At 40.2% G+C, this 25,262-nt stretch overlaps 1 long non-coding RNA gene across 1 annotated transcript in view; it reads left to right on the top strand.

Moving 5' to 3' along the window:
- Positions 1-25,262, top strand: part of LOC309607563 — a 736,883-nt gene that overhangs the window by 41,613 nt on the left and 670,008 nt on the right. Inside the window, exon 3 of the long non-coding RNA XR_014232447.1 lies at positions 10,246-10,335. This is a non-coding gene — a long non-coding RNA (uncharacterized lncRNA). The remainder of the gene's footprint in view (positions 1-10,245; positions 10,336-25,262) is intronic.

Below are 25,262 nucleotides of genomic sequence, written 5' to 3'. Positions count from 1 at the left end.
TATGGGCTGTTTTTGGGTCTTCGTTGACGCACATGGGCTTTTCTCTAGTTGCGGCGAGTGGGGACTACTCTTTGTTGTGGTGTGCGGGCTTCTCATTGTGGTGGCTTCTCTTGTTGCGGAGCATGGGCTCTAGGCCCAGGGGCTTCAGTAGTTGTGGCACGTGGGCTCAGTAGTTGTGGCTCATGGGCTCTAGAGCACAGACTCAATAGTTGTGGTGCATGGGTTTAGTTGCTCCGCGGCATGTGGGATCTTCCTGGACCAGGGCTCAGACCCGTGTCCCCTGCATTGGCAGGTGGATTCTTAACCACTGAGCCCCCAGGGAAGCCCCCCTTTTCTTTGATAAGAGATGAAAAAGTCAAGAGACTTGCTGACTCTCTGTAATTCATACACAGTAACATTTAATCAGTGGCCAACCTTCCTCTGCCCCTCTGGCTGTTTCTGAGCAAACTTTTCTGCTACCTGTTGGTGAAGATTTAGAGAATTCCACTTAATCTGAAGGTTTCCCTGAGAGAATATTATGAGCGCTCGGTTGTTTCCATCATGTCCTATTGGGTAATCGTAACTCGGGGGAGGAGCTACTAATATCCAGTCCATAGAAGCCAGGGATGCTGCTACATGTTCCACGATGCACAGGACCACACTCCCCCCCAGAAAAGAATTTTCCAGCCCCAAATGTCAATAGTTCTGACACTGAAAAACTCTGATCTACATATATGGAAACTTAGGCTGCGTTTGGGAAATTGGGTAGTTCTTACTGGCAAAAGCTTAGGATATGTACAGATTTGGAAGGGCCTTTCAGTTGGAAAGAAATGTTGGGCTATTGTGAAGGCGTAACGATACTTGATCATGAAGAGGAACGGATGCAGGTGAGCTGAAGTTGTTCGTTCTTATTGTAATAAGCAGTGGGGAAAGTCATTTCAGGTTTCTGGGCTGAGGCTGAAGTGGGTGGCACAAAAGAACTGTATTTTAGAAAGATGAGTCCAGTGACAGGTGTAGCATAAGAGGAACAAGGAGCGAGTGGAGGTGGGCGATTATCTCAGAAGTCTGGATTGGAAGTCATGAGAGCTTCCACTGGGGATGATGACGATGGAGGTGGGTCAGAAAGAAGGATGGATGTCAAGTCGCTGCAGAGGACAGGACTTTAGGATGTGGCGTTCCCTCTTTCCTTTCCGTAACCTTCGGTAAGCCACATCTTTCTTCCAAGCCGGGGGTTCTGAACTGGCAACCCGCAGGCCCCACCTGCACTGCAGATGTGTTTTGTTTGGCCTGCATAGTGTTTTAAAATTCTTTAAAATTTCTAACAACGTACACATTGAGAGACTGCATCTAGAAATCCGTCTTTTTCGCTTGTCTTGAAATATCAGAGCATCTGGCAGTTCTGAGTTCTGGTTTCAGCATGGCAGCAGCCTGCGCTGTGGCTCAGCTGTCCCTTTTAGACGGGGCACAATGTCTCCAGGTTTCCCCCATCCCCCACTCCCTGTTAATTTCACCTGGCTGGCCCACTGTGTGCATTTACTACCTGCCTCAAAACTGAGTTTGCAGTCCCTGTTTAGGTTATGACTGAATTACCTACGTATCTTTGAAAGGAACCTTTCTGGAGACCGGTGCCCTCAACCTCTGCCCATTACCACGTTCCTCCCACCTCTACTGCCTCCACTGTGTCTTATTTCTGCAGCAGCTCCCATCACTCTCTCTAGACTTTCTTTCTTCTGCTTTGCACATGCACAAGCCTCCCCTAACTGGCAAAGTCCTCACTTGCTGTTCCCACCTCCCCAAATCCTTTGCCCTTGAACGCAGTCATTTTGGTGAATGAAGGAATGATTACGTGAGTGAATGAATCTGCTGCTTACTCTTCTTTCCTTTGGAACCCTGATATTCTTGTTAACTTTCTGGACATGGTTGTCTTTTTCCAACCTGCTTGTCAAATCCAGTTTCCTCTGGTTGCCTTCTGAACCACGTAGCTATTTACTCCCGCTGGTTTCCTTGTTCTTCTTTGAGTATGGAGCCCGTGGCGTCAGTGGCAGCAGCTGTGGGTGTCCTGGAGGTCAGTCCTTCCCATGATTCCCACCAGCTCCTCTTACTTTCTCTAGGCGGGATCTGTATGCCTCCTCCGTGAACACAGCTTCAAACAGGTACGTCTCAGAGCTGTCCCTTCCCTCCAAAAAGATCTCCATCCTAAGTCCCTTCTAGAGGGAAATTCTAGAGCTGCAGCTGCACATCCCTCCCTCTGCCCTTTTGCTGAGCTCATCTCATTCCTCCAGAAACCCCTCTGCCATCCTTTCTGGGCCTCTCATCCTTGTCATGGGAGATGGCACAGCAAGGTGGTTCAGAGGGTGGGCTGTGGAACCGGGCTGACCTGAGTTTGAGTCTTAACCTCTTCTACCCCCGTGGGTGGGATGCTCGTTAGCAAGATGAGGTTGTTTTGAGGATTAATTAAGGTAGTGTTTGTAAGAACTTAGCTCAGTGCCTGGCATATTTTGAGCATCATTAGTGGCTACGTCATCATTCTTCATCATGATTCAAGGACCACTGTCTATAGTAAATCTTTTCCACCAGGGTCAGTCTTCAGATTTCCCCTCCAATTCCTACTGCCCTTCTTGTTTGGGTTCTTCAGAATTCACCCAGTTTACAGTTCTTTATTGTATGACTATACAATAAAGAACTGTAAAATGAGCTTTCAGAGCTTTCAAAGGGCCAGAACCATGTTGCATACCTCTGTGGGCCCCAGTCAGCGTATTCTAAATGCCGGTGAGTATCCCATGAGTATTTGTGGGATCAAAAATTGTTTAAGACTGCGAAGCACAAAACTGTCTTAAAACAGAGTTCTTTTCATTTAATTAGAAGGAGGATGTTTCCTGTTTCTCTTCGATCTATTGTGCTGAAAATAGGAATAATAAAGTATACCGGGTTCTCATCCAGCAGACATTCTTAGGAAATTGGGACTTCACTCTTTAATTAAGAACTTGTAGTTCAGCGTTTGGCCAGAAGATGGTGCAGTGTTCAAGGAATCATTCCCTCTGAAAGTCAAAACCCTGATTTTAAAGGAATGAACTTGCAATCCAACCAAGTCTATAAAGAAACAGAAGAAAGTGATGCCAGTTCAGCTGTGACACCGTCCTAGGGCTTAGCAAGTGTCATGCTTTCATGTAGTTTCTTACTTCCTACTGCCTAGCATAATGAGCAGGATTCTTCTAATTAGCTGAGTATTATTGTACATCAGAGGGGGCTCTGCTTCCTGGACATTCTTATTTGTGTTTTGTCAGCCAGAGGAAGAAAGCTGTTTGAGGCAAGAGCAGATGTAAGAAAGGCACAAAACATGCCAGGAAGTCATGGTACTTCTTTATCGTTAAATAAGTCATTCTACTTTGCATACTTTTTTTCTGATATTAGTATGAATCCTTCAAGTCAGTCTGACTGCAGAAATCTTTTGTGTGAGTGTCTGGATGTGTGCTGTGTGTACCGTGTGTATGTGTCAAATTTTTCTCTACCTCTGAAAACGTCAGATGAGCAGCCTTTTATTGCTGTAATACCCAATATAAAATATAAACTGACATCATCTTCTCATGATTATTATTATATTCAGTAATGTACCCAGCCAGGTTAATAATCATGCAGTTTGCTTCAATTTCCTATTTGCATTGATTGGAAGCAAATTTAAAAAGAAGACTCGGAGTTGGTGCTGATCAGCCATCTTCTATCAAGTTTGTGTATCATACTTGCTCCATTTTTTTTTAACCATGTAAAGGCTTCTGAAAATTGAAAACTAATTTATTATCATGTAGTTATTTGTGCAGTCAAAAAAGAGGTCACTGGTCTTTCCTTTAATTTCTGTCACAGTCTACAGGCCGTCTTACGCTAAATCAGGGATAAGGGGAGATAATTAACATAGCAACTCTGGCAAGTTTAATAGGTGAGTGATGAACATTTCGCGTTGGGTTTCAAAATCCATGTCTTAATTACCACCCGCCTAAGTGCAGTGATGAAGCGATATTACAGTTACCTTCTATCAGGCCAAAGTTTCTGTGAGTTGTCTGTAAAACTATGATTAGATCGAAAGACTTCAAGGCAAGGGAAGAGTATCTTGTGTTTTGTTTTAAAAAATTGTGTGAGAAATCTTAAGCCATTCTAGAAGCATCCACCCTACTGCAACGGTTCTCACCTGGGGTGGTGGTGTCACCCCGGGGCCATTTGGCACTGTCTAGAGACATTTTAGGTTCATCTAGTGGGAGAGGCCAGGGTTGCTGCTAAATATCCTGCAATGCACAGGACAGCCTCCAGACAAAGAATTGGTCCAAAATGTCAACGGCGCTGAGTTTGAGAAAAACTGCCCCAGAACCATCCGCTGTTATCAGTGGTTGTTTTGCACCACTGGTTGCCAACAGGTGTCACCCCAGGCCCTGTTCTATTTGCAGCATTGTCAAAGAGAGGGTTCATAAACCCTAGTAACATATGGAATGAAATCCCCACTGCAAAGCTTTTGTGGAAGGCAGTTACATGCTGGTGAGCTGAGGCCTATGTAACCAAAATTGATCAATTACACAAATTAAGCAGAGCCCTTAAGGAATTTATTTTATTGGTCTGGACATCTGTTGCAGTGTTGTCCAAATCCAAAACTCAAATGGTGCCTCGGGTTGCCAAGTTAGGCAAGAAAATCTAGTAGCTATAAAAGTACAACTGAAAACCCTATATTAATATCACGTCCATCTGCTGAATGTTACATAAATATGCAGACTTTTTATTTTCCTTGGGAATAACATTTATTTTTACTGTGCCCAGTTTGACATTCTTATGACATTCTGTTCAGTTTATTACACTGTAACTTTAAATGTTTCTTCAAAAATGCATTTATAATGTTGTTGTTAATCTTTTTTCAAGGGTCTGTACCACCTGTTTAACTTATAGTTAAATAGAGAAGTCCTTTTTCTTATAGGAAGAATGGGAAATCTTTGGACAAAGAGGCTCAGAAAAGATTTTGAGTAACACTTGTGTAGTGTAAAGGGAAATTATATAACAGCCATGAATGCTAATATTCCATCCTGCTCTTTTACAAGTTGAAATGTAATCTCCATTTTAAACTAAATTAGCATCATTTCCAAACAGAGTATCATATTTATATCAGATTTATACAACCACATCAGATTACTATTAACATGTAAAATAGTCTCTTTTATGCTGTGGGTAAAAAATAGATTGAAGAGAATGATTTGATTTCCACTGCTTTAAATTAATCTGAGAGGACATGTTGAGGTTGAGAGTCGCTCTAACATCAAAGAAACAGCAGGTAGGGGCAGCTTTACCTTAAGAACCTGTTGTGATCCTGGCATGAAGAAAACCTTGCAGTTATAAAAGTACATCTGAAAATCATGATGTTTCTATCATGTCCATCTGCCGAATGTTAAATAAATATGTTGGTTGGTTATTTAAATATGTTGAGTGGTTAAGCCAACTGGAAAATTATAGGATATGTGTAGGAAAACTTAGAGGACATTTTTGTTCATGTTTTTTTCTTTTTTTCCCCTTCATTCTCATTTTATGGATTCGGTAACACACTTTTTAGTAGTCAATTATTGAATGGCCTGTAGTCTAATAATGAGGTAAACCGGGATGGTCAGGGAAACTTAAAAAGCAAAAACAAGACTAAACAACAACAACAACAAAGCAAACAAAACTTGGCACGAGCTTCAGGGAGACTTCCTTATGGTATTTTCGACATGGTATTGATATGTATATAAAATTTTGTCAAATGCATTTTAAAGAACATTTTCATTTGCAGAAGTGGAGCGTGCTTACTATGGGACATTTAGGTAATATAAACTAAAAAGAATATTAAAAACAAATGTGATTTTCTTTATTTTAAATGAACATATATTGACCCTGATCTACAAGGATGTGAGATTCAAGAAGACGGCACCAGTGGGTGTTTTTTCTTTACTAGAAAGTCACGATTAATTGACTGTCATCCATTCCAGAATTCTGGTATCCCCACACACTTTTTGAACTAAAGAAGGGAGGATTGTCTGGATGAATCCCAAATAAATTCAGATTTAGGGAAACACACCTCCAATGTTAAAGAAGATAAATTTTCAGAGAAATGGAGGAGATGTCTGAGGGTCTGTGTTGGCCGTGAAGGCGAGAAGGGCCAGTTGCTTGCCGTTTATGTATTGGTTGACTAATCCTGTTTGAACTGAGGTGCTTTTTATCGTTATGCTTGTACTGGAAAAAGAAGAGCATGACTGAGGGATGTAGGATCCCCTGCAAAGAATTTTCATGCCGGAGGTCGTGTGATAAAAATGTGGCATAGTAACTCCTTGAGGTCGGAGCATCCGCCAGATACACCTGGGACCCGACCTTTTCCCTCTGCTTTTACTGCTGTCAGCCCTGTTCTCTTGGGTAAATCAGTCATTCCATTGGTGAAGTAACCAGTATGGAAACTGTGCCCCAAAACTTCTTTTTCCCCCTGTGGTGGGGGAAAAAAAGTCCATAAAAAGGCATCCATAGCTCAGAATTGAGCACTGTACCAATATCTAGGGATCCCTGTGATTTATATTCATGCACCCAGTTAAGTAGATGGATGGTTGAGGAGAGAAGGTAACTTGCTTTTGGAGGGATCGACTGTAATTGGCCCAACTAAGAATAGCTCTTTGATTCCCAATAGTCTTTAAACCAACAGGCATTTTCTTTTCCTGATCGAGAACTGCTGCATTTATTGAAGTCTATCTTTAGACTCCTGACGTAATTTCTGAATCACCAACCATTTCTGAGACCACAAGATAGTTAAAAGTAAGCTAAGAAATATTAACTGAGACTCCCTGAAGCCTGCAAGGGCAACGAAGGTACCACAGCAGAGGTTTACTGTGGAATTTCTCTCCTGTAGTTCTTGCACTTTGAAAATGACATGATCTATCTATCCCAAGGAATAAAGCCTGATCCATTTAAATAGCTGCAAGTGATTTATCAGAAATGTGCTTATTTGGAAGGTTTAGCAAGACTGCTTACAGGAGGTGGTGGGGTTAACTACCAAAATTGTGCATAACTCGGATCCTGTGTATGGCAATTAATCAAGAAATTATATTCTTTGAGTTTCTAACAACCCACACAGAGTGCTACATCTGTGGCATGTTTAAATAGAGAGAGAGAGAGGTGAAATATTTCTTCTAATAAAATGCTAATGGTTTTGTTTTGGAGAAAAATATTGAATTATTGGGGTGTTAGATTTATCTGCAGGAGGGTTTCTCAAGGCACAGTCCATAAGGACTTAGGACAGAAAACCGACTGTTTCCTGAAGATGATCTTCCAGTCCTTTAAATGACTTCAGGATGATGGCAAGACTGCTTTGTGATGAAGAGGTGAGAGCACAGGAATAAACATTGTTACAGGAAACTGTAGCATCCCAGGCCATTATTGTGGGCGTTTCTTAAATTTTCAAGTGTATTACTTAAGACAGCACATGGGAATATGTTAATAAAGACAGGGAAGGCATTCCCATTGATTTGTGGTGTCCTCTGTAGGTGTAACTTGCACCTACTTAACTACTCTAGGACCTGAGGGTTTAAAGCAAGGATTGTTGGCCAATGCCTCCTCTGCTTTGGAACCCAGAACTTACAACACTCCTTGAGGCTTACTTTTACAAATTCAGTTTCTGAAAACTTAAAAGAGGTGCCATTATCATAAAAAGAAAAAGTTTTCGGCAACCAGAGTGGTCCTGTAAATGTCTTTTTCACTCCTGGGGTCCTTTGTGATGTGGTTCAAGTGGTTAGTTTTAAAGTTTTAGTTTTCCATCCTGAGCTTTTTAAAAATTGCAATTTAACAAACATTTACGGAGCATCTCCTTTGTGGCGACACTGGGCAGGAGACAGAAAGCTGGACTAGTAGCTGACTTTTGCCTATCAGGATCTCATAGTGCAGCAAAACAGAGAGAGTCAGAAGAAATATTTATAACGTAGTAGATGCAACACTAACAAAAAAGTCTGGTGCTGGACGCTTACTGTGTGCCTGGCGCTGCAGCATCATTCTATTTTTCAGACAAGGGAGCTGTGGCATGGAGGGAGGGTCGATCCTGTAGTTAACAAGAGGAGGGGCCGGCATTTAAAGGAAGCTCTGTGCGGCTCTGGTTTCCTCTTCCTTATCCTTCACTCACTTACTACAGTAGAAGCGTGGGTGAAGCACTACCCTAGGTCACAGCTGACCTTGATGTAGTGCTTTCTACACGTCAGGCTCTTTTCACCCATTGCTTCGTGTAAACCTCACAACAACCCTATGCAGTAGATACTGTTATTATCCCCCTTTTACAGATTAGCAAACAGAGGCTCTGATAGGTTAAGCAACTTGACTAAGGTGGAGCAGGTAGTATCAGAGAAGCAATCTGACTCTAGGCTCTTAACCACTAAACCTAACTGCTCTGAAATAGAGGGAGACATTGTTTCTGCCTGGGGAGGTGGATAGGGACAGAGTTTGGAGCAAAGAAGGTATAAGGTGGTCAGAGAAAGTTAGAGACATGCTCTTGATTAGGACTTGGAAGATGGTAAGACTTCATCCAGCATCCCTCAAGTCTGAGTCAATGGAAAGATATATTCTTTGTTTAGTTCTTATTGGAGTATAGTTGCTTTACAATGTTGTGTTAGTTTCTGCTGTACAGCAAAGTGAATCAGTTATACGTATATATATATATATATATATCCCCTCTTTTTTAGTTTTCCTTCCCATTTAGGTCACCACAGAACACTGAGTAGAGTTCCCTGTGCTATACAGTAAGTTCTCATTAGTTATCTATTTTATACATAGTAGTGTATGAAGGATGTATTTTTCAACCTTTCTGAAATTTCTTTGAAAGTTGTAGATCTAAATTTTAGTGAGAATCTATTTGATTCCTTGCATTGTGAAACTCTAACATAATGTCTGGGAATTCAGACTTATAAAACTTGTATGGAGGTAATTTTTTTTCTTTTGAAATAATTGTAGATATATAAGAAGTGGTAAAAAACAGCAGAGAGGTAGCGCATACCCTTGACCCAGCTTCCGCTAATGGTAACCTTTTACATAACCATAGTACATATCAAAAATGAGAAACTGACTTTCACAAAATACTCTTAACTAGACTATAGACCTTATGTGATTCTGTTGGTTTTTCGATGTGCACTATTGTTTTGTACAGTTCTGTGAAATTCTATCACGTGTATAGATTTGTGTAATTGCCGAGAGGTAATGCTGGACTAAAGAAACAGGACAATAAAATGTTTTGAACCCTCAATTGTTTTTGTATGACATTGTTATGTTTAGGGGTTACTTTGTCGAATACTCTTTTAAAATAATTTGTTTTAATTGAATATTACCATGATGCAAAAATGATTATTCCTACTACAAAAAGGTTACACTTTATAGAAATTGATTCCCCTCAGAGGATATGAAAATGATACCATTAAAAAAAATAAGGTTCAGGAACACGTATGGCTTAATCCTTACCTATTAGATTTAATTTCTAAACATTTGTAGATGGAAGTGACAGACTCTTGATTTTTCTGTATATTTCAAACAATGAGCAGTAAATCCTGTACTGAGGTGCATATTGAAGGACATGGCCTTATATTAACACAGGCTACAGTTCATTGTAATTCTGTGCTTTTTGTTTTGTAGCTCTTTTTTCTCAGAAGGATATGCAGGCAAAGCCCCCAGGTTTTCAGTGTGTTCCCCAAAGCCCCAGACACAAGAGCTTAAAAGGGGTTAAATTTTAATGAAAACATACCCTCTCGTCACTGTGCTTTAAATTATAATTTTAAAAGCCAATCATTTTCTTTTTTGACTGACATGTGGCATTTTGGAGAAATTTTTAAATCTTCCAAGTCTGTAAGAGATGAATTTGGGGGGCTTGTAGGTACTGTATTTAGAACAGAAAAAAAGGATAGCTCATGTTGAAGGGGTTGAATTAAAATCATTTGTAATTCTGCATCACAAAGAGACACAATCCCAGAACATCCATTTATATGTACATCTGTGCTTCTGTCTCTGACCTCAGCTTTCTGGTTTCTGTGTCCTTTCTTTACAAAATCTTCACTTATGCATAGACATACACATTAGAGAGGAAATTGGGGCAAATGATTTAGGAATGTGCTAATTAATTCTCATTATGTCCTATGAACCGAGAAAAAGAAGTGAAAGGTTGTCTGCCTATGCATGTACACGATGTATATTTTTCCACATGGTTTTTTTCTGAGGGAAAGTTATGTCCATTTTTTCCCCCCTTCTCCTTAGGTTCTCACACACAGTGACAGCTAGCAGCGTCCAAAGTGCTGACATGATGACTTAGAGATGTGATAAAGAGAAACACCGTCGGCATTTTCTGTAAGTGACTGTGGTTCCTGCATCCAGAGAACACACGTCATCAGATACCTGTTCTTGAGTTTCTTAATTTAAGCATCGTGATTCCTAATGAGCAGGTAGATTGCATCCATTGTTACTTTGTCTTTGGTTATCAATGATGATCAACCTTTGCTAAACAAAGATCTGTAATCCAGCTCGGGATACTCATGGATTTTTTTTTAAGGTTTTAACATTTGATAATAGGTTTTCCAATAGCTTGAAGGGTAGCTTTTAACGTTTCTTTTCCAGTTGAAGTATTTCCTGAGTTCTGTCCAAGCCCTCTGTAGTTAAAGAAAAGGCTTTTTGACATTCAATAGACAATGTTGTGGCTTTTTCTCTTCTTCAGACAAATGTATAGGCATTTAAACAACCACACCGTACTCTCGTAACTGAGACACCTTGCAGAAATGGCAATTACAGGGTGATTTGTGTCAAAAATAGTCAGAATAAATTGTATTTTACCTGATTTTTTAAAACTTTCAAAGGTACCTCTCTCTCTTTCTCTCTGTTCTTTCTTTTAAATATTAAGTAAACGCTTTGCATTTTCACATTTTGTCCAAGTTGTCCCAGGTTTTCTCTGGGTTTAGCAAAAGTCCAAAGGGACTGCTCAGAGCAAAACAATCAGTGAGGACAAAGGTGTTTTTCGTTCCTGAAATGAAAACAAAACAGATGTTCAGGACGCTCTGTTTTGCTCTGGCTCCCAGCTTGGCTGCTTGTTCTGAGAATATTCTTGCTCCCAAGTTAGTTCTAGTTTTGTTTATTTCGTCCTGAGCTTGGCGAATGTTCCAAAGCCATCCTCTTCAAGCAACACTTTTTTTTTTTTTTTTTCTCTGAGCTGGAGTTTATTTTGTGCTCAGCCTTCATTCCATGGGTCCTGTGAATAATTCTAACACAAAGGAGAAGTCTCCTTCTGATCAGTGAAAGGGGAGTCTGGGAAGACAGATAAAAATTGTAACTTTAATCCAAAAAGCAAAGGGCTTGGGAAAAGAGAGAAAAGGAGGGGAAAAAAGAAAAAGGAAAACCTTTTAATGAAGATTTCAGTACAAAACAGGTGTCTGACGAAGTGTAAGCAAAATAAACAGTAAGAAACTCAGCAAGAGAAGGGCACATCCTTGACACACATTTTAACTGCTGGGTTATTTTCATTTATGAAGCAAATATGTATTGCTACAAATTTGAATGTAGAACAAATGTTTATATATTGAAACCTATGATTTTGTTTTGATTGATAGTATAAAGTGGGGTAATGCTCCAGTTGAAAACCATTCTTCATTGGGTTAAGTATTCACTTTTTTGGTTACAAAAATGGTTAAAATGATCTTTGACCTCTGTGGAATGTTGAGAGTGGTGAAATTTCTGGTTATGGAATTATCCTCCAACTGCCTTATAGGGAATTTTTCAAAAGTTAGAAGGCAGAGGAACTCTACTCTTTGATTTACATTCTTCCAGTATTCAGTCAAAGATGAATAAAAAATTAGGACAGCATTAGAGTACAGGAGCCCAGTGGTCCTACTTAGGAGGATCACACTAATGGTAACAACAAAATGGCACTCTTTAGACCTAAATAATTTGTGATCGCAAATGTACGGGTACAATAGAATGGAATTGTTCTATCCTTGTAGTCTTAGGCATTGATACGTTTCTTTTTGAGGCTATAGAGAACAAGAAAACAGCTAGTTGACAAGTGAAATATTCAAACCATGAAGGGAAAGAAGTAAAATTTATTTTATTTCTTCATTTAGTGAGTGCCCACTCTTTGCTGGGTTTGTGCTAGTCATAGGGGATACCGGCCAAGACAGATACAGTTCCTGCCCTCATGGAGCTTATATTCTACCAGAGAGATGGACCAGGGAAAAAAGTAGTAAGCAAGTGTGGAGAATGGGCAAGGATTTACTGTACAACACGGTGAACAATATTCAGTATCTTGTAATAGCCTATAATGGGAAATAATCTGAAAAAATAGTTGTGTATGTAACCAGATCACTTTGCTGTACACCTGAAAGTAACACCATATTTTAAATCAGTTATACTTCAATTTAAAAAAAAAAAAGGTGGAGAATGGGGAGTAGCGAGTGTTAATGGGAGCATCCTGAAAAATGAGATTCTTGCTTTCACTGGCTTTTCTTCCATTTCTTCCATCCCCTCCCTCTCTCTCTCTCTCTCTCTCCCTTTTTTTCGTCCCTCTTTTCCTCCCTGCCCTCTGTTTCTCCTTCTTCTCTCTTTTCCCTCTTTTTGTTCCCTCTTTGTTCTTCTCGTCCCTGCTCAAGCTTCCCCCCCCCCCCAAACAATTTAGCCAAGCTCAAGTTGAAAAATTGAAACAATCTCACATTATTTAGAAAGAGGCAGCATCTTACAGTGGTTACCATCCCAGGCTTGGAAGGCTGTGACCCAGATTGGAATCCTGGCTCTGCCGTTAACTAGTTCACAGCCTTGTCCAAGAGAAATGGCCTCAGTATCTTCTTTTATAAAACACAGGGCTGAAAATACTTCCTTCAAAGGGAATGTTCTAGAGATTAGATGGCATACTGTAAGTAAAGTCACTGGCTCAGTTCCTGACAGATAGTGAGTGGGCTAAAATTGTAAGCTGCTGCTATTTTATTATTACTATTACCATTATTATTTTGCCTTTTATGTTCTAGGAGCAGTGTCTATATTGTAAAATAGCTAACAGTGAATGATGTATTAATCAATTGAAAAATTTTCTCTGAAACCAACCAACTAGCTTTGGTATCATGTAATTCCTTTTGTTAGGTTTTTTTGCCCATTCACAAAAGCAGGTTTTCGGAATGTTAAAGTTCAAAACCATCTTCAATAAACTAGGTTTTTGGATAAACCTTTAAAGGCTCTGCCAGATTAGACGGGATTGCTGTCTTTTCCTCCAGACATTCTGAGGACGAAAGATTGAGCCAAATTTCAATTAGCCCCTTTAAGAGACAGGGAAATTTATTAATATTTGAATCAAGAGTGATTGAGACATATTCTTCAGTGTGTCCATATGGAGGAATAGGATAAGATCTTCTTGTGTCTTGTGAAATCAGTCTTACTGTATTATAGACAGACCCTGTAAAGGTGCTGGGTGAATATGTATTTATATAATTTGATAGCACTGCAGGTGAACTTTAAAAATGAAAATTGTTATACATTTTTAAAAGTCAGGGTGTCTTTTGGTCAGTCTTCATGAGAATTTTTCTCTTTCGCAGGTGCTCACATAGCCTTCCCCACATTTTGTCTTCCCCCAGCAAAAAGATACGAAAGGTAAAGGTGACGTAGCCATAGACAGAATTCAGATCTTTCTCTCTGTGCACACTGTGGATGCTCCTGCGCACCTCCCCCTCCCCCGGCCTAAGATGTAGCATCGCCAAAAATCTCCCCCATGACTCGTCCATTTACCTTCCAGCCTTCTGTTTTGCCTGTGTGGTTCAATGCGCCTGATATGCCCTTCCCTGCCGGATTGAAGTGTTACTTACCTCTTAAGATCTGATTCCAATGTCATCGATTGTGTGATTTTTTTTCCCAGACCCCTGGGCAGAACCAACAGGTCTTATGTTAGGATCTCGTGGCACTCTGTTCCTCTCCCTGGTACCGGATAGCTGCATAAGTAGTGTCTTTCCCTGCCCCCCATACACCTTGAACTCCTCAGTGGTGGGGTCTCTGTTTTATTCGTCTTTGCACAAAACTAGATTCATGTCTTCAAGGAGTTCCCAGTCTGGGCAGGGAGACAGACATATAAACACACCATGGTATGTCAGTTTGGAAAGTGATATAAAATGTCTAAATTAGTGCACACAGATGAGCACTAATTTACTAAAGAACCCTGTTTTCTCCTGTAAGAAAGGAGCAGTAGACATGTAGGTGTAGCGTGTTTCTTAAAATAGCGATGTTTCCCCCGGTGTTTGCATCAATATTTATGTTATTGCTTGTGCTCTTAAAAAAAAAACAACTCTCAGATGACATTGTATATCTAATGTTAGTGACGAGGAATTTAGGACTCTGTTGAAACTGTGAAATACAGCAGGCGTGATGCTCGGTTCTCCAAACCAAATAAAGTATCATTGAACCTGAGCTGTAAGCTAAGACTTTAAGTGCCATTTATTTGTTGAGTTTTGCCACTCTAAATTGCTCACTCTGGCACAAGACCTTTAAAAGTATTTATAGTTTAATTGGTATGTGGTTTATTTTAACTTATATTAAAATGACATGTTTTCCAAAACCTAATATTGCCTTCAAAACATTGTCCTTGTGGTGAAAGATTTCAAAATGTTATTGTAAAAAGCAAGGGAAAGGATTTCAGACAAACACACAGCCCAGGTCTCAGTATTTTTGTGTGTGTGCCGTTCCCAGGACATAATTATAAGATCGTTTTCTCTTTTATATATGGCCAGTGTTTGGGGCTTTTGGAAAAAAAATTTTTTTTTAATGATTGTTATTTTTTGGTACCTGTCTTTTTTTATACTCGCTCTGAGTTAGTCAAATTACAGCAGGCTCATGACACCATAACCTTTATCCATATATAGCCAGCCAAAGCTTTCTGCTGTTGAACTTAGGAAGACTTGAGAGAAGGAAAGCATTGCTATTCTTGAACAAATTCAGAGAGTTTAGAAACATTATTTTGAAATGTGCTTCCTTAAAGTCAGAAGAACTTAATTAAGTTCCCAGGGTTAATTGTTTCTGAAGTGTTAACATGTCATTTGTCTATTCAAACTCCAAACCAAATCTAATACGGGATTTAATAACCTGTTTATGAGAATAGAAATTTGGGGTGGGGATGGCGTGGGAGAAGAGGGAAAAGCTAATAGGCTTTTACCTAGTTAGTGGGTTTCAGGAAGAATTCTTTCTGTCTTCGTTTGAAACAAAAGGCACATCCTAGGTTCCAAACTCCTATTTGCGAGTATAAATTGGGATGACGAGGAAGTTTCGGAACAAAACAGTATTTTTATACTTTGTTCATTTCATATTTATCACTAGCTTGTTTGCTAATTTTCATTTGCAAGAGGCAATTCTTCCAGCTAACTGGGTGCCTCAATGGGCCACTGATTTCTTTGAAGTGACAGTCTGTAAATATGCATAAAAAAGGGATGCAATTAGCGTGTGTGTGGTTCAGTGCAGCCTGATTCCATTGGCAAGTTTACCCACAGTGTTGATAAGCTACATTATCTAGAAAATTGGCCGCTGAAAAACAGCACCTCTGATTGCCAGCAAAGGTTCCAGATAACAGGGTGCTGAAGAGAAATATAATTGAGGTTGAATATATTAACCAAGGTGTCACATGCTCCTTAGAAGCTCTAATTTATCAGCATGTTGGAATTTTTATTAACATTTGGAATGCATTTCTACCACACTAATGAAGTGGAATTGGCAGTTCAGGTTTTAGTTATTGTCATTTCTGAGAAGTTAAATGTAATTTCTCGTTAGACACAGTTATGTAAATATATTTGTTCAGGGGCTACAAAAAATTATACATTTTGCAAAATACAAATACGTTGTTAAGAGGACCGTGTGACAAATCAGTGATGGCTCCAGTCCTGAAAACCAGCACGACCACGCACTTAAGGCAGCATTTTGTACGTTACAGCTCTTCTTTGTGGGGGGAGTTTGAGAGAAATGAAGGAAGCTTAATTTCATTAACTCTGCGACTTGCTCACCATTGTGAAAAACAGTTGAAATTAGGCACTGTTTTAGCCGGCTGGCACGTCTAAAAGCATTTTATGATTAAACTATTTTTTTTAAATGAAAACTTGCTCAAATTACAAGGTGAATTAAGCATTCATGCAAGATATCTGCCTTTCTTTTTTCCATCCTTTTTGGAAACACCCAAGACTTCTGTTCGTTTTCTAATTCTGATAAATAGGTTTTGACAAACGTTCGTTAGCAATGGTATTAATTTCTATCACTTAGAAATAACTTGAGGTGTGCAAACTTGAAATAATTTCAGACTGCAAGTATATGTGATCAGCTATATTTTTTAAAGCAAGGGAATAAAAATTATAAACTTTGGGATAATGAAAGAGAATGAGTCTGAACTATCAGGGAAAACACACAGGCAGCTTCAGCTGTGAAATTCTTAAGTTACATGGCGGATTCGAGAGTACTGCATTATTTTAATCCATAATCACATCTATGGAACATACATTTGTATATGTCATATATCGTAACGCAAAACATTTTTAAAGAAAATAGCTCCACCGTACTGACTTATAAATTTTCTTTTTTCATGGAAGTGATTACGAATCGCAGTCGGTAGAGCATGGTGTATTTATAACATGCTTAGTATTACTTATTTGCACCCCATATGGAGGTCACAAAGGGATGGTTCCCTTAAGGCAAATGACCTGTGTAGGGCATTTCCTCAGCTTTCCCTTTGCATTCACCCTTTAGCAACTGCCAACCTTCTCTTATCCTATAGGGCTCCTAATTTCGCTACTTCTGACCACCACCGTGCCTGGCATTCCTTGACCCAGTTCTTTATGCCTGAAGCAAATCTTCCCTTGTATCTTGTACTCTTACCCTCTATCCCTCAGCTAGACATTTCTGATCCCTATCACCAGTCCCATCATACACTCTAGGGGTGTGTGTGTATGTATTGGGGGGCACGAATGGTGTTTCCTTTACCAGCAGGAACTTCTGATTGGAACCGGCTTTGTCCCAGGGAAGTCTTTTGCTTGTTGGACAGGTAACCTCAAGTTCTCAGCAAATAAAGCCTTTGCCAGGAGGCCTACTATGGCGAATGCAGTCAACTGTCACTCAGCATTGGTTTCATCTCTCTTCTAGTGTCATCAGTTGAGTAGCTGAAATCTACAGTTCTCTGACTCTCTTGCAGCTAGGGTTCTGGACGAAAAGTAGGTCCCCAGAGGTGCATGCAGCTGGTATTGGGAAGATGGAAGCGAGGCGGGGGCACTTTCCTGTGACTTCAGCTGTTGTTGCTGGCAGGCATGAGCCTGTAGACATTGGTTTTGTTTGCAGCAGCGTCCTAGTGCCGTTCACTAACTTCCTGGGGGTCGAATGGCAGTGGTGGTGGCCTTGATCCTGGACCATGCTTGTGTGACTGTGTCTTTGAACTCAGCAGTTCCGTGGGCAGCCTCCTGACTGCCCACATTCTTGAGGGAGGCAGATGTAGAAGCTTCCCTGGTAGGCTGCTTGCCTTGCCTAACCTGCTTGCTTAGCCCTTCCAACAATTTTGCAAGCTCTTAATTCCCTGTGTTATATCCTCTTCTGCTAAAGTGATTCAGATTTGAACAAATGAGCCCTGATCAATACACTTGTAAATCTGGTTCAGGTGACTCAATAACAGGGCCAGACCTAGGGTGAGGCAAATTTTGTGTTCTAGGTGCCTCTCTTCCATCACTTTAGTATTGGCCCTGCTCAGTAATTAAATAGCAGATGTGATTTATTATAAAAATATTAAATAACATCTACAGCTGATGTTGGCAAAATACAACCCATGGACTCAACACGACCCACTGCCTGGTTTTGTAAATAAAATTTTATTGGAACAAAGCCATATCCTTCTTTTATGTATCGTCTGTGGCTGCTTTCACACGACAACAGCAGAATTGACTCATTGTGACAGAGACCACAAAACAGAATGTATTTCCTACCTGGCTCTTGACAGGCAGGATTTGCTGCCTCACGCTCTCTGGCACTGTGGATGTGCCTTGATGTGTCAGGCAACCTGAGATCAAATTCTGGTTCTCCTCTGACTGCTAAACTGCCTAAGCCCCATGCATTGTTGCTGGAGATTGGCCACACGTCTTGCCAACTCCACGTTCACAGATCGTGTTGGTAGCTTGAAATCAGCCTTGGTGGGAGAATTTACACAAGGACAGTTGGCAAATGCTACACATCAGGGCTTCCCTAAAGACCAGCAATTAAAGATTTGCTGCCTCTGTAAGTATTAGATTCTGCTTGTTCAAAATGATGTATTAGATGCAATTTAACCCATGCAGATTCTCATTAACTACCACTGCACCCAGCCCCCAGCTGCTGCAGCTAACATCTTATACCTTTGCCCTCCCCAGGGGCCGTCAATGACCTGTTGATACAGCGGGTACAGAAGGCCAGCTCCCGTACACCATTCTGTGGGGCCACTTAGGCGCCAGGCCACTCCTGCCGTGGGTCAGCCCATGGCTAGAGTTTTCCTAGGACCACATTCTTCACCTGCTCTCTCACCTTCACTCTCCTGCTTAACCCCTTTCATTACAAGTTTGTTCTAAAGCGCTTGCCCAAGGGTTCATACTAGGGTGAGGAGAGTGAAGCATCTAGAGGGCAGGGTTTAAGGAGATGTTCCCTGTCAAGGTCATGCAAGTTGCACAACTCTGAGAAGGAGTGCCTCCTAAAATTGTGTTTTAAGATGGCTCACTTTCCTCACCCTGTCTGGGTCCTGCTTACCCAATAAGTCACATGCACCTGAATTCCTACTTTAGGCTCTATGTATAAGAAACACAATCTAAAACAAATGAGAATAATAATGAATTTTTTATTACCTATTAATGTTTTAAGGACTAAATGAGATGAGGTATGGAAAGCACTTAGAATGGTGACTGGAACCATGATGGGTGGCTGGACAAACACATAGATGGAAAGATAGATTATGCGCCTTTTGTTTATATAAACTCTTCTCCCCATCTGAAATGCTTCCTCTGCCTCTCTTTCCGTATCTAAATGGCACTTTTATCTCCCCAAGAACAATTTTATCTATAACACCGTTACTAGTTGGAGCTTTCTAAATCCTGTGTCCTCACTCTAAATTAAATTACACAATTTTCCAGTTCCTTGACTTCATTGTTTTTTTCTGCCAAAGGAATTTTTCTTTTCCTTTTCACTGTCTCTGTCCTAGAACTTGTTATCTATGTGATAACTTACTTGAATAGATGGATAGACATGAGAAAACTGATATAATGGTAGTGCAAAAATTATCCTGAACAGCAGTTTAAAAAAAACAGCTGACTTTAGAAATGAACTTCTGTGCTTCCTACTAAGTACTGAAATCTAAGAATCACCTAGAGCTCACAGCTTATTTGCAGCTCAGGGAAGGGGCTGTTTGAATTTAGGTTGTTGGCATTGCCTATAAAAGTTGTTTCTTATACTTTCAACAGGTTTCAATTGCTAGATCGGTAGGGCTCCAAAAATATTTTAGCTGTATTTAATATGTAGACTGTCATGGTCGATCTCAGCACTCTGTTTCATTTATTCATAGTCTCATCACTACTTATAATTTTCTAGTTGATTTGTTTACTGGAAAGAATCTTTCTCACTGGCAAGACTCTGAGTTCCATGAAGGCAGGCTGTTGGCACGTGGCAGTCACACAATGAATATATGTTGCCATGACTGATGGAACATATGAGGTGTGTAGACTTTCCAGGGCTACAGTGGCATAGTGCAGACTCAAGAAATATTTTTAGGGTGGGGGATGGGTGAAACAGGTGAAGGGGATCAAGAAGTACAAACTTCCAGTTATAAAATAAGTCACTGGGATGTAATGTACAGCATAGGGAATATAGTCAATAATATTGTAATAACTTTGTATGGTGACGGATGGTAACTAGACTTATTGTGGTGATCGTTTCGTAATGTATAAAAATATTGAATCAATATGTTGTACACCTGAAACTCATATATTTTAAGTCAATTAGACTTCAATAAAAACAAATATTATTAGAGTGAGTGAATGAATGAAGTCACTTAAAGAAATTTACCAGCCTGTTTTCCATGAGGCCAGGAGCTTTTCTTATTTGAGCTGGATAAATCTTGTACTTTTCTACAAAGTGCAAATGTACATTCATGGGTCTTTTTTCCTGAAATTAGTTCTTATGTGAAAAATATAGAAACCATGCCACATCTAAAATTGAAAATAGATTTTACTTTATTGATTAAGATTAAGTGCAGTATACCACAAATCATTTTCTCTGGGTACATTCAAATAGTGAGGAGAAGAATGTATTTAAGGTAGGGATTACAGTGACAATGATCAGTGTGACACTCACATGGCTTTAAGGATTGACTCAGAGGCGAGTCCACCTCGGAGTTGCTTTGCTGTGTATAATGCTGTGAGAGCCTCTTTTGACTGTAATCTCAGCACAGGAGCAGGTAACTGGCATTGAAGGTAACAGTCAAATCTCTGCTAGTGTTGGCTGTGTTTTCAAACTGGGTTCCTTGGAACCCTGGAGGGTTCCTAAGAGCCATGCTCAAAGGCTGCATAGTTGTATTGTTTGCAGAGCATCGAGTGGACAAGACAGGTGTATCTTAGGAGACCCAGTCTGGCTTTAATGAGAACAGTGCTGCTTCTATCTGTTAATGTTAATGAGCACCTGCTTAAGATTTAATTTAAAAATGCCCAATCTATAACCCATTGTTATAGATGCACTGAGAATTAAATTAGAATTCAAGACTCCAAAATCGAAACATAGGGACCCTTGTACTCTTTCCAGATAACTGAGGTAATTTAACTCTCTGGGCAGACAGCCTCAATCTATTGGTTGACTAGTTTGGTATTTATAAAACAGTATCAAAATAAATATCCCTCACTGAAGTACACACAAACCTTCTGATTCCTTCTTTGCCTAATAGCAAAGTCATGTTTAGTAAATAATTCATGTGACCTTATTTTGATATCGGAAAAAATTAGTGATTTAACTTTTGACTTTATGGTGATTTTTGCTTCCACTGCTAACAAGTTCATTATGTTATTGCAAGTATGTTGTGCCCCAGTATCTGGCAACATTTTTCTTGGACCAAAAGTCCACTCATGCGTCAGGTATTTATTGAGTTCCTATTATACGTCAAGCATTGGATCTAAGGCTATATAAGTTGACTGAGATGGACCTGGATCCTGTCTCATGAAACTTACATGCTCCTGGAAGAAATGGAGTTGAAACAAATAATTACGTCACAAATATTTCAGTATAGTTGTGATGACTATTAGTAAGGAAAGCTCCAGTGTCTTTAAGAGCACTCATCAGAAAAAAGAAAAAAAAAAAGAGCATTCACCAGAAGGAGCTAAGCTAGGCCAGAGGCACAGGGCAGTGGGTAGGGAGCATCTCTGCAAAAATGACCTTTAAACTGGTAACAGGATAAACAGGGCCTGAGGTCATATTTTGGAGGTGGAACGGCTTCACAGGCCTCTCACATCAAACCATGGAGGGGGTATCGCTTTCAACTATGTGCTGGTCTGAAATTACTTATATTCAGAAGGAATGACCACACTTTCACTAAACTTCCTAATTTAAAAATGTTTCGATAGCAAGGAACATCTAACAGTTTATCTGCTTAATGACCTTCTTGTTGTTAAGGGCGGACTTGCTAAAAAGCCATGCAGGACTTCTTGTGTTCTTACTTTTCCATCATTTTTTAAATGATTTGATTGATAACCAAGATACTTCATTGCCACTCAGGATGTGAGACAAATGTAGAGGAAACAGTCCAATGAGGCTTGAGCATTTGTAAGTTTCAAGGCTTCCTTCCTTTGCTATATTCCCTCTGTTTGGGGATAAACAGGACTTGGGCTACAAATGGGTGGAAAGGGTGGTTTGGAGAGGAAATCATTGCTAGTAAATTCTCAACCTGTCTTCTTCAGAAAATGGTGCTTGTACCACCTTGGTTTCTGGTCCTTTTCTTGCCTTCATATAGACTCATTGCCATTGCTTATAGGGAACGTATATAGTCAGCGGGAAAAACGTGGACCAGTGCAAACCTATGTTTGACTCTCAGCCCTGCCCCTTACTTAGCTGTATGTTTGTGGCGTCCTTCTTATTTTCTCTGAACCTAATTTGTTAAATAGGTCTCTGTCTGGGCTGTGGGGAGGATTAGTAATCACCCTCCTAATGGCAAACTGTGCTCCAGCGTCTCCCATGTATTGATTTTGATGTATATCATTTAATCTTCGTCACATCCCTGTGAGGTAGGTGCTGTTGCTGTCTCCATTTCTCAGATGCAGAAACGGAGGCTAAAAAGGTTAGGTCACTTGCCCAAGATCACACTGGCTGTCAAATGTTGGAGCTAAAATTCAACTCCAGACATTGCGGCTCTAGGGTCTGTGTGTTTAGTTACTAACTCTTGATTTGTAAAGCAGCTGGCTGAGTGAGCGTCCAGTTAAGGAAGCTGGAATAATTTTCATTGCCATCCCCTTGGCCATTGGCAAGTCTAGGACTCTGAAGGCCTTTGTTGGTCTATGGAACCAATCAGGGGCACACGACTTACTGGAAGACGCAGCATTCGCTTTTACTAAAGAGCTCAGGATTCCAGTTATTTGCCAGAATGGGTTGTCTTAGAAGAGTTTTATTGTTTGCCATTTGGTTTTCATTCCAAAGCCACATGTGAGTGTAATATAAATACTTTTGAAGGGATATCATTACTCTGAAGCTTAAAGTTAACATGTCAGCTCCCTGTCTTTACAGCAAGTGTTGCGGGTCATTTATCTTCTTGTTTAAGCTAAAACAAAAACCCTAGAAGGTCGTTCTCATCCACAGATTTTACATCTCCTACAGCCATGACTTCTCGCCACTGAGAGGAGGGCTGACGTTGTCTTGTCCCACCTCATCCCACCTTATAGTCATCAAACCTTGCCATGCCCAACCTCCAAAGACAGGATCAGTATCTTCGATTATAAGCCGTCCTCCTTCCAATGCTGGGTTTCCTTGACTGCTTCTTGGTGTTGAGGGGATGAAGGACAAGGTCTGCTTCAGCGCAGTGGAGACATACTTTTCTTGCTGCCTTTTCCCCCTAAACCTTTCCCTGGCTCACTGCTACATATCCCCCAGGTCTGAATTATACACGTCATTTTAGAACATAACCTCCCTTTCCTGAATAAATCAGTCCCTTTACAGTGAACTGTCATCTCATCTTTAGTTAACCTTCTTGTATTTATCACCCAGTACCATTAACTATCTACCTACCTATTACCCATCCATCCATCCATCTATCCATCCATCTGTTCTTTTGTATGATTCATTTGGGTGTCTGTCTTTCCAGTAAAATTGTGAACTGCATCCTAAGTAGGAGCTCTATAAATATGGGTTGAATGAATGAATGAATGAGTGGAGATGAATGATGCTTACCTAGGTATCTTTCCTACTGGTAGCCTTTTCAATCATCCAGACATAACTGGAATCCTAACCACAGACCTTGGTATTTGCTATGAGATATCCCAGTACATGCACTTTCAACACATTTCTCTTCCCCATCACACCTTTCCACCTTGACAGCTGCGTCAGGTTGTTCATTACATACTTGCTCTCACTTTTTTGTCTTGTTCTTCACTATGAAATTAATAAACAAACCTCACTGGGGCCCTCAGGAATTCATCCCAACCATTTTGCCTGGAGATTATTCAGTAGGGGTTACCTCTTGCCTGCTGCAGCCTTTTGTAGCATCATGTAAGGGTAAAGTGGTGAACAAGAATGGATTTGAAACAGAAACCACCATTGCAATTGACACTAATTAACAGAGCTGAGAAAATCTTTCATTAGGAGCGTTTAAATCATGCAGGCTTGTTCTCCTTAGAAGCGAAAAAAAAGTGGCCTCTGAACCATTTAATGAAATTTGAAGAGATTATTTTCCTTCTCACTTTCTCAGAGGATATAGTGGGATTGGAGAAGATTTGTTCAGAAGTAGAGGAACAGAAAAGGGTATAAGAACCCCTGCCTTCATGCCTGTCCCCACTTCCTCTGGTCCTCTGGTCCCCTGTGCTGTGTGGTTTAACTAGGCTGCTCTCTGCATGACAGAACTTTCCTTCCCTGTTACTTCTGTATTTTTCAGTTCTGTAGTCATAACCATGAGACTTTCAGCTTATCACTTACAAACAATACCGACAATTACAAAATGAGCCAACATCTGGTGAGCACTTAACTGAGTTCCAGACACATTGCATGAATTATTTAATTTGCAAGCAATTCTAATAGGTAAATACCATTATTATTCCCTAATTTACAGGTAGAAATTGAACCATAGTAGAGTTAGCAACAAATTCAACTGATAAACTAAGGAATCTGTAGCAGTGGGTTAGAAATTAATCCTTCCTGGACAAAATGTGTGCATTGCAATAGTACATTCTTGAAAATAAGATGTCTTACCTCAGAAATGGGTGGGTGATGTTTGTGGAGGGGTCAGTGAGGGGGTAAGGAAGGGGGTTAGTTACCATATCTTAAAAAAAAAAAGAGATCAAGAGATAATATTTTGGAGGTGGAAGGCTTCACAGGCCTCTCAAATCAAGCTGTGGAGTGGGTACTGTGTTCAACTATGTGCTGGTCTGAAATTACTTACATTCAGAATGAACGACCACACTTTCACCGAACTTCCTAATTCAAAAATGTTTTCTTTTAATGTATTTATTTATTTATAGAGATATGCAATTTTATTTATTAAAAAAATTTTTTGGCCACACCCCAGGGCATGTGGGATCCTCGTTCCCCGACCAGGGGTCGAACCCATGCCCCCTGCACTGAAAGGTGGAGTCCTAACCACTCGACTGCCGGGAAGTCCCCCAAAATGTTTTGATAGCAAGGAACATCTAATAGTTTATCTGCTTAATGACCTTCTTGTTGGTAAGGGCTGACTTCTTAAAGAGCCATGTAGAACTATTTCTTGGGTTCCTACTTTCCTATCACTTTTTTTTTTTTTTAACATCTTTATTGGAGTATAATTGCTTTACAATGGTGTGTTAGTTTCTGCTTTATAACAAAGTGAATCAGCTATACATATACATATATCCCCATATCTCCTCCCTCTTGTGTCTCCCTCCCTCCCACCCTCCCTGTCCCACCCCTCTAGGTGGTCACAAAGCACCGAGCTGATCTCCCTGTGCTATGCGGCTGCTTCCCACTAGTTATCGGTTTTACATTTGGTAGTGTATATATGTCCATGCCACTCTCTCACTTTGTCCCAGCTTACCCTTCCCCCTCCCCGTGTCCTCAAGTCT

The sequence above is a fragment of the Balaenoptera borealis genome (assembly GCF_965194805.1).
Source record: "Balaenoptera borealis genome assembly, chromosome: 12".
Classification (NCBI taxonomy): Eukaryota; Metazoa; Chordata; class Mammalia; order Artiodactyla; family Balaenopteridae; genus Balaenoptera; species Balaenoptera borealis.
This window is presented reverse-complemented; position numbering and strand designations above follow the sequence as displayed.